The following is a 15977-nucleotide window of genomic DNA, read 5'->3' on the forward strand; positions in this document are numbered from 1 at the left end:
AACATTTGCTTTTTGGTCTTAATTTAAGGTTTAGCATTAGGGTTAGCAGTGTGGTTAGGGTTATGACTGTGGCTGTGCCCACTAGTGATCACTCTGAAGAGCTGCCCCCGGTTCATGAGTCATCTCAATAAATGCCAACCTGCTTTTCCCGTCTTATCACTGACAATGTAAACATGAAAAAAAAAGAACATTTAAGACTTCATGATTAAATTAAATAATCTGAATGATGAGGATAACTGATGATGGGAGTGCATCATCTTTATCAATGGATCATCTACATCCCTGTAGCTCAGTTGGTAGAGCATGGTGTTTGCAACGCCAGGGTTGTGGGTTTGATTCCCACGGGGGGCCAGCACAGAAAAAAAAAAAATGTATGAAATGAAATATATGCATTCACTACTGTAAGTCGCTCTGGATAAGAGTGTCTGCTAAATGACTAAAATGTAAATGTAAGTCTAATTATTTTGGTCGGGTGGAAGTAGCCTATCATGCTTTTAAAATCTCACCGTTGAAGAAAGGCCAACAACTGGTTCACATAGTGAAAAACATGGTCGTTGTGGATGTGGCCCACTAAAATCTTTTGCCCAAGAGGTGGGGGGGCAACCAAATCTCACTCAGGGCCCCCATAACGCTAGAAACGGCCCAGAGTATGGTTTTAAAACTCTGATCCCAGCTTTCTATTGCTACTATATTTAGGTGTGCTTTCTGAAAGCAAGAACAACTCTAGTAATCCAGCGTACTTATTAGTGTCCTTCCGCTGCCACCTATAACACCAAAACCATAAAGACCAAAATAACTTTAAAATGCGCAGGCTGAATGTCTTTGATACTACTAAAAAGTTTGCCACTACAACCATATTTGCATCAATCCCAATGTATTGCATATGTCAACAAAATTCTGTCAACCTGTAGCACCAAAACCTTAAAAGCTACCAACACCAAAAACAACTTTCAAATGCCCAGCAATAAGCAGGACACAGCGTTTTAAAACAGACCAATAGCATATCCCTATGAAGAACAAAAATGCCTCTCTGGCAAACGTAGAATAAGGAATCACGTCAGCTCTGGTGTGGCATTTCTATCGGCAACATTTGACAACGCTTGGCTACTGAACCCAGCACTGGTCAGGTTAATAAAAAATATATAATTTTACACTACAACCATATTTGCATAAATGTTAATGCCTTTCAATGGCCATAGGTTAACATGGAAAAACTTTGGACCGTAACCAGTCTTCAACTGTTTACGCTAGAAACTCCATACATACTTGAAAACGTGCAGACCTGTCTGGAATAGGTTGTTTGTGTACAGCTTTTTTTATAAAAAAATGTTGATACAATTTTTTCCAACTATAACCATGTTAAAATTTGCATAATACAAAGGGAAGTATTTGAATACCAACTTGTATTAGTGTTTGCCAAATTTCATTATCACAGCACTATCTGTAGTCTGAGTGAATCTATGCAGAGGTCATATGGATGACTCAATCAAAACAATGTGTGCTTCATTTTATCAGAAAGGATGTGTCATAGAAGACTTAAACAATGGACAGATATTCTTTAATTCCATAAGAGATTTCTTCCCCGTTTTAACCAATCAGCATCCAGGATTATACCCACCCGTTGTACAAAGTTGAATTTGACCTATCTACTGGGTGCAGAGATCCCTGCAGCTATCTCAGGATTATGATGGTGTTTTTGTTGGTTGGACACAAGGTTGAGAAATGGTTTAAGTATCTGTGTTGTGAAATTGAACCACAGGTGCCACACCTCCCAAGTCACCAAACCAGAAACTCTGAACACACTGCCAGAAAGATTATATTCCTTTAACTGAAACAGACTGACAAATCAAATGTCTCACACTGAGGCTGAGATTCGTTTCGATTCATGTTATATTTACATTTTAGTCATTTAGCAGACGCTCTTATCCAGAGTGAATTAAGGAGTCAGCATGCTTCAGTTCGGCTAGTGCCGATCTCAACTAGGCGAACAAGTGTGCTCGCATACTTCCTTAAAAGACCTTGACATAAAAAATTAGAAAAAGAGGCAATTGTACTGTTGTCCATTGAGACGCCGTAGCCAGTATACACTTCCTCAAGATAGTTCGAATTTATCTAAAGATAAAAATGAATGACCAATTTCTTGAGTTATGTTTTTGCAGAGATCTTAATCGCACAATTTTACATCCAACTAAGATGTTGGGGGCGGTTTTTGCATGAAAACGAGTCATCCCTTGTTGATTGACAACAAAGACTGAAGAATCTCTACTGTTGACCAATCACCCACGAAGGGCCTACCAACTTCGGCTAGCCACGAGAGAAAAATTGTGTGCCCGAACAGCCGAAGACGGTAACTGAAGTAAAAACATCACAAAATATTCCCAAACTCTTCCAAACTGTTTTGGCTGGGAAGCATGCAGACGCCTCTACAGTGAATTCATCTTAATATGTGGTTGTCTCACCTAGCTATCACAGTCATAATAAGTACATCTATCCTCAATAAATAAGTTACCAGAAAAGTCAGTGCTAGTAGGAAAAGAAAGAGTAAGTTTTTTGTTTTTTGGGGGGGGGTAAGACAGAGGTCTTATTTAAGATACTCTTTGACTCTGTAGGTTTTCAGGCATTTTCGAAAGATGGGCAGGGACTCTGCTGTCCTGGCATTAGGGGGAAGCTGGTTCCACCATTGGGGTGTCAGGACAGAGAATAGCTTTAACTGGGCTGAGTGGGAGCCAAGAGGTGTTAGATCCACCTTATAGCACGCCACTGACATTTAAAGGAAATTTACAACTGACATTTAAAGGTCATTTCTGAATGAGCCGGATTGGTGATCGGATTGAATCCCGGGCCTGAATCTTGTTCATTGTAATGTGGGAAATGTACAGCTCCAAAATCTATAGTCTGCTGATATAGGCTCATGGCACAACACAAGTTATGATTGTGTGATGATAGAGGATACATGATATACACTGTGTACAAAACATTAAAAACACCTGCTCTTTCCATGACAGACTGACCAGGTGAAAGCTATGATCCCTAATTGATGTCACTTGTTAAATCCACTTCAATCACTGCAGATCGGGGTAGGCAACACTGGTCCTGGAGAGCCACTTCATCTTTTTGATTTAACCGAACTGGAAGACCAGGTGTGTTGAATTTAGGCAATCACTGAACTGATCAATTAGCTCAGTTGGCCAGGTGTGGTGCCTAGTTGGAATTAAATCCTGCAGTACTTACGGCACTCCAGGAACAGGGTTGCCTACCCCTGTAGTTGATGAAGGGGAGGAGACAGGTTAACCTGTCTGGGCTAGGGGGCAGTATTTTCACGGCCGGATGAAAAACATACCCAATTTAACCTCTATGGGCTAGGTGGGACGCAAGCGTCCCACCTACTCAACAGCCAGTGTAATCCCGTGGCGCGTTATTCAAATTCCTCAAAAATGCAAAACCTTCAATTTTTCAAACATATGACTATTTTACACCATTTTAAAGATAAGACTCTCGTTAATCTAACCACACTGTCCGATTTCAAAAAGGCTTTACAACGAAAGCAAAACATTAGATTATGTCAGCAGAGTACCCAGCCAGAAATAATCAGACACCCATTTTTCAAGCTAGCATATAATGTCACATAAACCCAAACCACAGCTAAATGTAGCACTAACCTTTGATGATCTTCATCAGATGACAACCCTAGGACATTATGTTATACAATACATGCATGTTCTGTTCAATCAAGTTCATATTTATATCAAAAACCAGCTTTTTACATTAGCATGTGACTAGCACGTGACTAGCATTCCCACCGAACACTGCCGGTGAATTTACTAAATTACTCACGATAAACGTTCACAAAAAGCATAACAATTATTTTAAGAATTATAGATACAGAACTCCTCTTTGCACTCGATATGTCCGATTTTAAAATAGCTTTTCGGTGAAAGCACATTTTGCAATATTCTCAGTAGATAGCCCGGCATCACAGGGCTAGCTATTTAGACACCCAGCAAGTTTTGCACTCATCAAAGTCAGATTTACTATAAGAAAAATGTTATTACCTTTGCTGTCTTCGTCAGAATGCACTCCCAGGACTTCTACTTCAATAACAAATGTTGGTTTGGTTCAAAATAATCCATAGTTATATCCAAACAGCGGCGTTTTGTTCGTGCGTTCAAGACACTATCCGAAAGGGTAAATAAGCGTGACGAGCATGGCGCAATTCGTGACAAAAAAAAATCTAAATATTCCATTACCGTACTTCGAAGCATGTCAACCGCTGTTTAAAATCAATTTTTATGCAATTTTTCTCATAAAAAAGCGATAATATTCCGACCGGGAATCTGCGTTTAGGTAAACAGACGAAAGAAAATAAAGCATTCGGTCGACTCGGGCACGCGCCGAAGGCCATACTACTCTGATCGGCCACTTGCCAAAAGCGATAATGTGTTTCAGCCAGAGCCTGCCTCGATATCGTTCAGTTTTTCCCGGGCTCTGAGAGCCTATGGGAGCCGTAGGAAGTGTCACGTTATTGCAAAGATCCTCAGTCTTCAATAAAAAGAGCCAAGATGAAACACAATTTGTCAGACAGGCCACTTCCTGCATGGAATCTTCTCAGGTTTTGGCCTGCCATTTGAGTTCTGTTATACTCACAGACACCATTCAAACCGTTTTAGAAACTTTAGGGTGTTTTCTATCCAAAGCCAATAATTATATTATATTCTAGTTACTGGGCAGGAGTAGTAACCAGATTAAATCGGGTACGTTTTTTATCCGGCCGTGTCAATACTGCCCCCTAGCCCTAACAGGTTAAACAGGTTACTACTCTGGCCCAGAAACTAGAATATGCATATTATTAGTAGATTTGGATAGAAAACACTCTGAAGTTTCTAAAACTGTTTGAATGGTGTCTGAGTATAACAGAACTCATATGGCAGGCATAAACCTGAGAAAAAGTCAACCAGGAAGTGGAGGATCTGAGAATTGTAGTTCTTTCTAGTCCCTTTTGAAACTACAGTACGTTGCACTTCCTAAGGCTTCCATTGGCTGTCAAAAGCCTTCAGTAAGTGGTTTGAGCATTCTCCTGTCACTGGGCAGATAATAGGAGCTCAGTTACTGAGTGGACTGCCTGGCAACAAAGGGATTGGATATGCTCGATCCCGCGAGCGCGCGCCTCCTTTTTCTCCTTGAATGAGTACGCTATTGTCCGGTTGGAATATTATCGCAATTTTACGTTAAAAATACCATAAAGATTGATTTTAAACAGCGTTTGACATGCTTCTAAGTACGGTAATGGAACATTTTGACTTTTCGTCTATGGTACCGCGCTCGCGCGTTATGCCTTTGGATAGTGCTCTGAACGCACGAACAAAACGGAGGTATTTGGACATAAATATGGAGTATTTCGAACAAAAACAACATTTCTTGTGGAAGTAGCAGTCCTAGGAGTGTCATCTGATGAAGATCGTCAAAGGTTAGTGCTTCATTTAGCTGTGTTTTGGGTTTTATTGACACGTCCTTGCTTTCGAAAATGGCTGTGTGATTATTTTTGTCCATGTACTCTCCTAACATAATCTAATGTTTTGCTTTCGCTGTAAAGCCTTTTTGAAATCGGACAATGTGGTTACATCAAGGAGAAGTGTATCTTTAAAATGCTGTAAAATAGTTGTATGTTTGAGAAAGTTCAATTATGACATTTTGTTGTTTTTGAATTTGACGCCCTGATATTTCACTGGCTGTGTCCCGCAGCTAGCGTCCCACGTAGCCCATAGAAGTTAAAGAAGGATTTTCAAGCCTTGAGACATGGATTGTGTATGCATACCATTCAGAGGGTGAAAAGGCAAGACAATATATTTAAGTGCCTTGAAAAACAGGGTATGGTAGTAGGTGCCAGGCACACTGGGTTTGTGTCAAGAACTGCAACACTGCTGGGTTTTTCCATGCTCAACAGTTTGCTGTGTGTATCAAGAATGGTCCACCACCCAAAGGACATCCCGCCAACTTGACAACTGTGGGAACCATTGGATTCAACATGGGCCAGTATCCCTGTGGAACGCTTGACACCATGCCATGACGAACGCACGCTGTTCTGAGGGTAAATGGGTGCAACTCAATATTAGGAAGGTGTTCAGGTGACCTTTTCTGAATGCGCTTAGCATACTTAACCACTTGCTACTAACCCCCTCCGAGTTTTTAATATGATATGAGTGACTAACAAAATCATGGTAACTCAAACTAGCTGTCTAGCTGCCAGCTAACTTACCAAGCTAAAAAAAAAGAGCTGAGTAAATATCAGTGACTAACATAAGAGAAACTGATGCACAACCAAACTTCAAAATTGCCCCTTGTGTATTCTTCCTTGCAACAGCAAGTTGAGACCCTGACTGAGTTCCTTCCGAGGGTGGTCCGAAGGCCACCAGTTGCCAATCCCTAAACTAGAGTGATGAAACTCACACAGTTCACTAGAGGTTGACCGATTAATTAGGGACGATTTCAAGTTGTCATAACAAAATCGGTAAATCGGCATTTTTGGATGCCGCTTATGGCCAATTACATCGCAATCCACGAGGAGACTGCGTGACAGGCTGACCACCTGTTACGCGAGTCCAGCAAGGAGCCAAGGTAAGGTGCTAGCTAGCATTAAACTTATCTTATAAAAAACTATCAATCTTCACATAATCACTAGTTAACTACACATGGTTGATGATATTACTAGTTTAACTAGCTTGTCCTGCGTTGCATTTAATCAATGCGGTGCCTGTTAATTTATCATTGCATCACAGCCTACTTCGCCAAACGGGTGATGATTTAACAAAAGCACATTTGTGAAAAAAGCACAATCGTTGCACCAATGTACCTAACCATAAACATCAATGCCTTTCTTAAAATCAAGACAAGTGTATTTTTTTAAACCTGCATATGTAGTTAAAATAATTAATTTTAGCAGGCAATATTAACTAGGGAAATTGTGTCTCTTCTCTTGCGTTCCAGTGCAAGCAGAGTCAGGGTATAAGCAGCAGTTTGGGCCGCCTGGCTCGTTGCGAACTGTGTGAAGACCATTTCTTCCTAACAAAGACCGTAATTAATTAGCTAGAATTTTACATAATTATGACATAACATTGAAGGTTGTGCAATGTAACAGCAATATTTAGACTTAGGGTTGCCACCTGTTCAATAAAATACGGTTCCGTATTTCACTGAAAGAATGACCTAAGGCTCGTATTTCTGTGTGTTTATTATATTATTAAGTCTATAATTTGATAGAGCAGTCTGAGCATTGGTAGGCAGCAGCAGGCTCGTAAGCATTCATTCAAACAGCACTTTCCTGCATTTGCCAGCAGCTCTTCGCAATGCTTGAAGCACAGTGCCGTTTATGACTTAAAGCCTATCAACTCCCGAGATTAGGCTGGCAATACTATAGTGCCTATAAGAACATCCAATAGTCAAAGGTATACTGCTCAAAAAAATAAAGGGAACACTTAAATAACACAATGTAACTCCAAGTCAACCACACTTCTGTGAAATCAAACTGTCCACTTAGGAAGCAACACTGATTGACAAATTTCACATGCTGTTGTGCAAATGGAATAGACAACAGGTGGAAATTATAGGCAATTAGCAAGACACCCCCAATAAAGGAGTGGTTCTGCAGGTGGGGACCACAGACCACTTCTCAGTTCCTATGCTTCCTGGCTGATGTTTTGGTCACTTTTGAATGCTGGCGGTGCTTTCACTCTAGTGGTAGCACGAGACGGAGTCTACAACCCACACAAGTGGCTCAGGTAGTGCAGCTCATCCAGGATGGCACATCAATGCGAGCTGTGGCAAGAAGGTTTGCTGTGTCTGTCAGCGTAGTGTCCAGAGCATGGAGGTGCTACCAGGAGACAGGCCAGTACATCAGGAGACGTGGAGGAGGCCGTAGGAGAGCAACAACCCAGCAGCAGGACCGCTACCTCCTCCTTTGTGCAAGGAGGAGCAGGAGGAGCACTGCCAGAGCCCTGCAAAATGACCTCCAGCAGGCCACAAATGTGTATGTGTCTGCTCAAACGGTCAGAAACAGACTCCATGAGGGTGGTATGACAGCCCGACGTCCACAGGTGGGGGTTGTGCTTACAGCCCAACACCGTGCAGGACGTTTGGCATTTGCCAGAGAACACCAAGATTGGCAAATTCGCCACTGGCGCCCTGTGCTCTTCACAGATGAAAGCAGGTTCACACTGAGCACATGTGACAGACGTGACAGTCTGGAGACGCCGTGGAGAACGTTCTGCTGCCTGCAACTTCCTCCAACATGACCGGTTTGGCAGTGGGTCAGTCATGGTGTGGGGTGGCATTTCTTTGGGGGGGCCGCACAGCCCTCCATGTGCTCGCCAGAGGTACCCTGACTGCCATTAGGTACCGAGATGAGATCCTCAGACCCCTTGTGAGACCATATGCTGGTGCGGTTGGCCCTGGGTTCCTCCTAATGCAAGACAATGCTACACCTCATGTGGCTGGAGTGTGTCAGCAGTTCCTGCAAGAGGAAGGCATTGATGCTATGGACTGGCCCGCCCGTTCCCCAGACCTGAATCCAATTGAGCACATCTGGGACATCATGTCTCGCTCCATCCACCAACGCCACGTTGCACCACAGACTGTCCAGGAGTTGGCGGATGCTTTAGTCCAGGTCTGGGAGGAGATCCCTCAGGAGACCATCCGCCACCTCATCAGGAGCATGCCCAGGCGTTGTAGGGAGGTCATACAGGCACGTGGAGGCCACACACACTACTGAGCCTCATTTTGACTTGTTTTAAGGACATTACATCAAAGTTGGATCAGCCTGTAGTGTGGTTTTCTACTTTAATTTTGAGTGTGACTCCAAATCCAGACCTCCATAGGTTGATAAATTGGATTTCCATTGATTATTTTTGTGATTTTGTTGTCAGCACATTCAACTATGTAAAGAAAAAAGTATTTAATAAGATTATTTCATTCATTCAGATCTAGGATGTGTTATTTTAGTGTTCCCTTTATTTTTTTGAGCAGTGTATATGAAATACAAATGGTATAGAGAGAAATAGTCCTATAATTCCTATAACCTAAAACTTCTTAACTGGGGATATTGAAGACTCATGTTAAAAGGAACCACCAGCTTTTTTTACGTGGCACATATTGCACTTTTACAACACTGTGTTTTTGCATTTTTTTTAAACCAAATTGAACATGTTTCATTATTTGAGACTAAATTGATTTTATTACCTACAGATATTGTTCACATGAACACCAGATGTTCAACTTCACTATTCCAAATGTGGTACTACTTTGCTAATGGGGGTAATTTTTAAGGGAAAACTAAACCAACCCCTAACATTGGGCTAATTCACTGGGGATTATTTCTCAACTCATCCAAGTGATGACTCACCGGGAATGTAATTAACCCAAACTCCATTGGGGTGAGAATTAGAGTGCAGCCAACTGAGCAAAGGCAGAAGGAATCCCCCTCGTAGGTCACAAAAGACAGACATGTCGTGTGATAACAATGGATTGACATTCTTTCACCCTTGAAGACGTTGAAATGTCAATCTACGCAACGTTAAATGAAAGTGGAAAATACAACTTCCAAAGAAAGACTGTTGGAAATGGGCAATGTGTATGTAAACTTTAAAAGCAGTGTGTTGGTGTGTTTTTCCATTGTACAAAACCATTCAATATAATCCTTTGAGGTGCAAAACATTGAAATCCCAAAGAACTGAACCAAACAGAATTCTTTTCATGTGAGAGACCTGGGATCATACGGAATTGATTAGAAGACAAGGCAATAGACGCCAGTGGAAACAGAGACCCTGTGTGGAATAACAGAGAGAGGGCTGGTTCAAGAGGGACGCCTGCTGGATTTGGAGGCTGGAATCCTCAACTGACTAAATGCAGTGGATTTCTCTTTCAGTGCATTCCTTTAACCACCACACCATGGTTTCAACCAATACCCCAAATTCATGCCTTTCTGGATAGAGTGCTAGTGATTATAGTGTAGTGAACCTGGGTCGCTGGTGTACAAGTCAAACAGACTACGCATTGTGCCAGTAGGTTTTTTTCAGATTCCCGAAAACTTTAATGTCCTCCGAGGCAATTAATCTTGCAGCAGTCATTAAACTTATCACATAAAAAAAGAAATAGCAAAGGATATTTACAAGAAAATAGGCAGAATAAGTGTAGTTTCATAGTGTAAGTGCAATTAGTCTAACATTTTGTTAAGTTGCAGAATTGCATTCGAAATAAGAAGACTAATTGGCCCAATTTTTTTAAATTTTATTTAGGTAGTCTGTACCTATGCCCAGAGGGAAGGAGTTGAAATTCAGGGTGGAGTGGATGAGTCAACCGCTATTTTATTCACCTTATGGAGGGCTCTGCCCAGGTAGAGAGATGACAGTTAACTCACTTGATGAAAATTGTAATGTGACTCAAAGTGAGGATCGCTACACTACCCCCTCCGAACAGGAAGGCACATCCACATGCTTCGACTACTCAGCCCCCTCACATGTCCAGGATGTGTGTTCCGATGTCCTCACGGATGCCATTCCACTTCTGACACCAATGTAGCGAGCAGGGAAGCGAACCCCGGTCGCTGGTGCCTCAACACCCTACGTATCGCACCAATAGGGCTGATATAGCGAGGATCGCTACAATATGAACAACTGACAGGCAGAAAGCGTCGTCAGCCATCTTTGAATCGTCACAAACTATTTGAAAAGAAATGTAACTTTTGATTTGTTAATGTTTTTCTTCCCAATTAAACATAAAAAATGTCCAGAAGGAAGAGGAGTGGTCCAAGGACAATCACATAAAAGCTAAAGGCTAAAAGGTGATACCCTCAGAACATTTTGGAATAGTCCTACCAAAATAATTGCACACCCCCTTCCCCTCAAAGCAGTGGCGGTACATAGGATGCACTGTCCTCTGGGATACCATTCCCCACTTTCATTTTACAATGAATGAGAATACTAGGTCAATTCAAACATGGATAGCATTGTCAGGGACCACCTGTCCTGACCAAATTATTCATTTAGTTGAGCCAGCAATTAAATCAGATAATTGGGCATGGGCTACATAACTAATCTGTGTAGAGTGAGTGAGGGGGGGCAGTGCCCCTGTGACAACAATTTTGGACCCCCTTGTGGCCCCGCTAAATGTGGAGCATGAAACAATTTTGACATAACTACTTTTTGCTATCGTTCTTTTCCTACATCCGTTATTAGACGGTGGCATGATGTTGATTATGAACATGGTCTTTTGCCTGCTAATGCCTGCAATGCAGTGAAGAAAACGATATGACAACAATAACGTCTAATGTAACTGGCCCCTCTAACAGTACAACTGGCCCCAGCTTGGCCCCCCCAGTTGAAATGGTCTAGAACCGCCACTGCATAGAGTATGAAAATCGATAAAGTTAAAGGCAGTAAAGAATTGCTAATAATTTGAAGCTAGTTATGATTAGCAAATTTGGCACGAGCACGTGCGAGCCAACTTCTCTTCATTTAGCTACTCTTCCCAGAAAATTTGCGTAACTTACCAAAAATGTAGACAAATGCAGTGGTAAAAGTCCGTTATCCTCGAAGGCGATTCAATTTCAAAGTACATCCCTCATGAAACTGTGAAAGTTGCTGACTGAGATGTGGAGCTGAACCCAAAACGCCACCCCAGAAGCAATGACTAGGATGTGCTGCTGCTGTTGTTGGTAGTAGCCCAATTGCTGCGGCTGAGGAGGACAATAGCCGCTGGGTAGTTACGATAAGCAGATTCAATGCACGGTCACTACATTGGAATGTCTGAGGCTACAGTGTTTCACCAGCACATTAGTTACAGACATTGCCCCATAAAAGTTTTTGTTTTGCTGTGCTCAGTCGACTTGTGGCGACAAAGCGTGTCATTTTCACTCAGGTTCAATTCCATGCTTATTGTCAACAACTTGCATGTTATGATTTGAGTGGTGGTGGAACATGTTGCCTATGTAGGTTAAGTGTTGTTTAATTGTTCCACTAAATGTAACTACACTTCCAATGTAAAATGTGCAGTAGTTAGTACCGCCCCCTTCAATTGTCATTCCTGTGTCCTGTCCTGGGGTGCGCACCTTCGGCGTTGTGGCTGCAATAGTTTTGCGATTTCAAATAGTCAAACCCATATTGATAAGGCCACACACACACACCAAACGGGAGCAAGCATACCCTCAAATACTGTTGAAGAACAGTGGACAACTTTTAGTGGAAATGTGTCATTTACAACAAACCGTGATGCAACAGTAGCAAACGTTGAATCGAACTGAACGCACCCGTGTGTGTGTGTATGTGGAGTGGAGTGGAGAGGAGAGGAGGGGAGGGGGAGTTGTGCGGAGTTATTCATTGAAGGCTTAACAGAACTCTCACTTGAGTAGTTTAAGTAGTTGTTCTTTTCAGATTCTCATTTTTCTCTTGAATAGCTTTGTCAAGTGTGTATGATTTCTATTCCTGTTCGCTGCTCTCCCTGTAGGTTTTGCAGATGCTTCCCGCCCTGTGGCTACAAACCTTTTAATCTTGTGAACCCTGCATGCATAACCCATGTGGACGTCCTGGTTAATAAGGCTGAGTTCATATGAGTTCATCTCAGCCTATGTCACCCTTCAACGGAGACATGGTTTATCCCAGATTACACTGCTACTCCAGCTGCTCTCTTGTGTTCTCTGATTGTGTTCTCATAGTCCTGGAGCATCTGGTTGTCGAGGTGGTGGCACAGGGCTACTATATTTCTCCTAAATTGAGATTTTCTCTTTTCCCCCTCTCCTACCTGTCCATCTCATTTCAATTCCATACTGTCACTTGTCCACTCAAGCTTAACATTGTTGTCATCTATTGCCCACCATGTGCCCTTGGCGTTCCTCAACGAGCTTGACACCTTGACAAGCACATTTTCAGACGATGGCTCACCACTCATTGTACTGGGTGACTTAAGCCTCATGACTTAGAATCATTTATTTCCACCTCTTTCTTTAGACCACTTTTGACCTCTTTCCTTTCCCTGTCTGCTTCCACTCACAAGGCAGGCAATACGCTTGACCTCATCTTTACTAGACTGTTTGCCTATATCTCACTACAACCCCTGTCCAGGTCACTGATCACTACTTTGTTTATTTTTCTCTCCTCCAACCCTACCCACTCTCCCCTACCAAGATGGTGATGCGCTGTCACAATCTTCTCTCATTACTCTCTCCTCTTCTACCCTATCATCTCTTCCTTCTGCCAAATCTTTCCCTCTCCTGACTCTGCTTCTTCGACCCTTCGGCTCTATCAGATCCTCCTCTCCACCCTCTCAGGGTTGAGGGTCTCAGGCTCTATCAGATCCTCCTCTCCACCCTCTCAGGGTAGGGGGTCTCAGGCTCTATCAGATCCTCCTCTCCACCTTCTCAGGGTAGGGGGTCTCAGGCTCTATCAGATCCTCCTCTCCACCCTCTCAGGGTTGGGTGTCTCAGGCTCTATCAGATCCTCCTCAGGGCTGGGTGTCTCAGGCTCTATCAGATCCTCCTCTCCACCCTCTCAGGGTTGGGTGTCTCAGGCTCTATCAGATCCTCCTCAGGGCTGGGTGTCTCAGGCTCTATCAGATCCTCCTCTCCACCCTCTCAGGGTTGGGTGTCTCAGGCTCTATCAGATCCTCCTCAGGGCTGGGTGTCTCAGGCTCTATCAGATCCTCCTCTCCACCCTCTCAGGGCTGGGTGTCTCAGGCTCTATCAGATCCTCCTCTCCACCCTCTCAGGGTTGGGGGTCTCAGGCTCTATCAGATCCTCCTCTCCACCCTCTCAGGGTTGGGTGTCTCAGGCTCTATCAGATCCTCCTCTCCACCCTCTCAGGGTTGGGTGTCTCAGGCTCTATCAGATCCTCCTCTCCACCCTCTCAGGGTTGGGTGTCTCAGGCTCTATCAGATTCTCCTCTCCACCCTCTCAGGGCTGGGTGTCTCAGGCTCTATCAGATCCTCCTCAGGGCTGGGTGTCTCAGGCTCTATCAGATTCTCCTCTCCACCCTCTCAGGGCTGGGTGTCTTAGGCTCTGCACACTCATGAATTGCATCTTAACAGGCAGGCCTCTCCTACCAGGTGGCAAGGAGAGGACCGGGTTCTAGACTCCGTGCCCCCCCCCTCTTTTCTCATATCCTGTCATGGTCGCTCCTGTCATTGCTATGTGGATGACGCTCAACTAAATTTCTCATTCTCCCATGGGTATTACCAGGTTGCAACATGCATCGCTGCGTGTGAGACATTTTATTTGTCAGTAAAAGGAGTGTCATCTTTCTGGCAGTGTGTTCAAACCTTCTGGTTTGGTGACTTGTGAGGTGTCACCTGTGATTACATTTCAGGTACTTACTATGACTGATATATGGTTGTCTTGCCATGCACTAACTCTATAAGAGCATCTGCTAAATGACTTAAATGTTAGAGGGGAGGAGGGTATAGTGGTATACGGTGCATTCTGATAGTATTCAGACCCAATGACTTTTTCCACATTTTGTTATGTTACAGCCTTATTCTAAAAAAAAATATATAATTATTTTTCTTCATCAATCTACACACACTACCTGCTGCTAGTTTTCAACTGTATTTCTGTTAAACCAGGAAAATGTGTGATAGTTTATTCATGATATATTAAAAATAAACAATTATTTTATCTCCTTTATTCTCCTCTGATGGGAACTATGCCATTCAGGGGGAATGTGCAGTGCAAGCCCTCCACTCCCAATCAAATTGGAACATGAAATTTTACTGATTTAATTGCAACAAATCTGTGCACTTTAGTTCACCAATTAAACTTGATTCTTTACAATTTACTTTAAAACTGCAGCATGAGTCAGATACACATTAAAATATTATCATTACACAATCGTACAGGATATTCAGTCAGTTGACTTTAGCTGTGTATGCAAGACTTTATGGGGCTTTCATAATTTATGTCCACAGTTTATTTTGCCACAAGAGGGACAGGAAATATCATGACAGATACTTCACCACAGAGATCTCTTTGCCATTATGCACCTTGTTTTGTACCAGTCTTTACATTTAAGTGGTATCTGCACATTTACAGTGGAGGCTCCTCCTCAGAGGAAGGGGAGGACTATCCTCCTCAGTGAATTTCATTTATAGTGAAACAAAGTGATCCTTTTTAGATAAAACAATACTAAATATATTCACATGTCACTAAATAATTTATTAAAGCACACTGTTTTGCAATGAAGGTCTACAGTAGCCTCAGCAGCACTCTGTAGGGTAGCACCATGGTGTAGCCGGAGGACAGCTAGTTTCCGTCCTCCTCTGGGTACATTGACTTCAGTACAAAACTTAGGAGGCTCATGGTTCTCCCCCCTTCCATAGACTTCCACGGTAATTATGACAACTTCCGGAAGACATTCTTCAACCTATCAGAAATCTTGCAGCATGAACTGACATGCTGTCCACCCAATCAAAGGATCAGAGAATGAATCTAGAACTGAAAGCATAAGCTACAGCTAGATAGTAATGCAGTGCATAAAATGTGGTGAGTAGTTGACTCAAAGAGAAAGACAATAGTTGAACAGTTTTAAATAAATTAATTTCTTCAAAATGAAGAAACGAGAGAGAGCTAGCTATATATATATATTGCTTCTCACTTTCACTTACTTAGCAAGCAAATACAGCTAGCCCGGCTGAAATAGAGAGGGATGCTATGTTAGCTAGATGGCTATGGATATCAAACACTGGAACTCTTGTCTATGGAGATTGCATGGCTGTGTGCTCGATTTGGCATGGGTCCTCAGATCCTCAAAAGGTTTTTCAGCCGCACCATCGAGAGCATCCTGACGGGTTGCATCACTGCCTGGTACGGCAACTGCTCGACCTCCGCAAGGCACTACAGAGGGTAGTGCGTACGGCCCAGTACATCACCGGGGCCAAGCTTCCTGCCTTCCAGGACCTCTATACCAGGCGGTGTCAGAGGAAGGCCCAAAAAATTGTCAAAGACT

General features: G+C 42.9%; 1 protein-coding gene across 8 annotated transcripts in view; it reads right to left on the reverse strand.

Moving 5' to 3' along the window:
- LOC106578971 (1-phosphatidylinositol 4,5-bisphosphate phosphodiesterase epsilon-1) overlaps positions 1-11752 on the reverse strand; it is a 79058-nt gene extending 67306 nt beyond the window's left edge. For 3 of the 8 annotated variants that reach the window (XM_014158312.2, XM_014158311.2, XM_014158310.2), the window contains exon 1: positions 11537-11752. The gene's annotated coding sequence lies outside the window, so the exon portion shown is untranslated. The remainder of the gene's footprint in view (positions 1-11536) is intronic. The other 5 variants (XM_014158313.2, XM_014158314.2, XM_014158315.2 and 2 more) reach the window with 3 other exon arrangements.
- Between the last annotated feature and the right edge of the window lie 4225 nt (positions 11753-15977).

Source organism: Salmo salar, chromosome ssa19 (genome assembly GCF_905237065.1).
Source record: "Salmo salar chromosome ssa19, Ssal_v3.1, whole genome shotgun sequence".
Classification (NCBI taxonomy): Eukaryota; Metazoa; Chordata; class Actinopteri; order Salmoniformes; family Salmonidae; genus Salmo; species Salmo salar.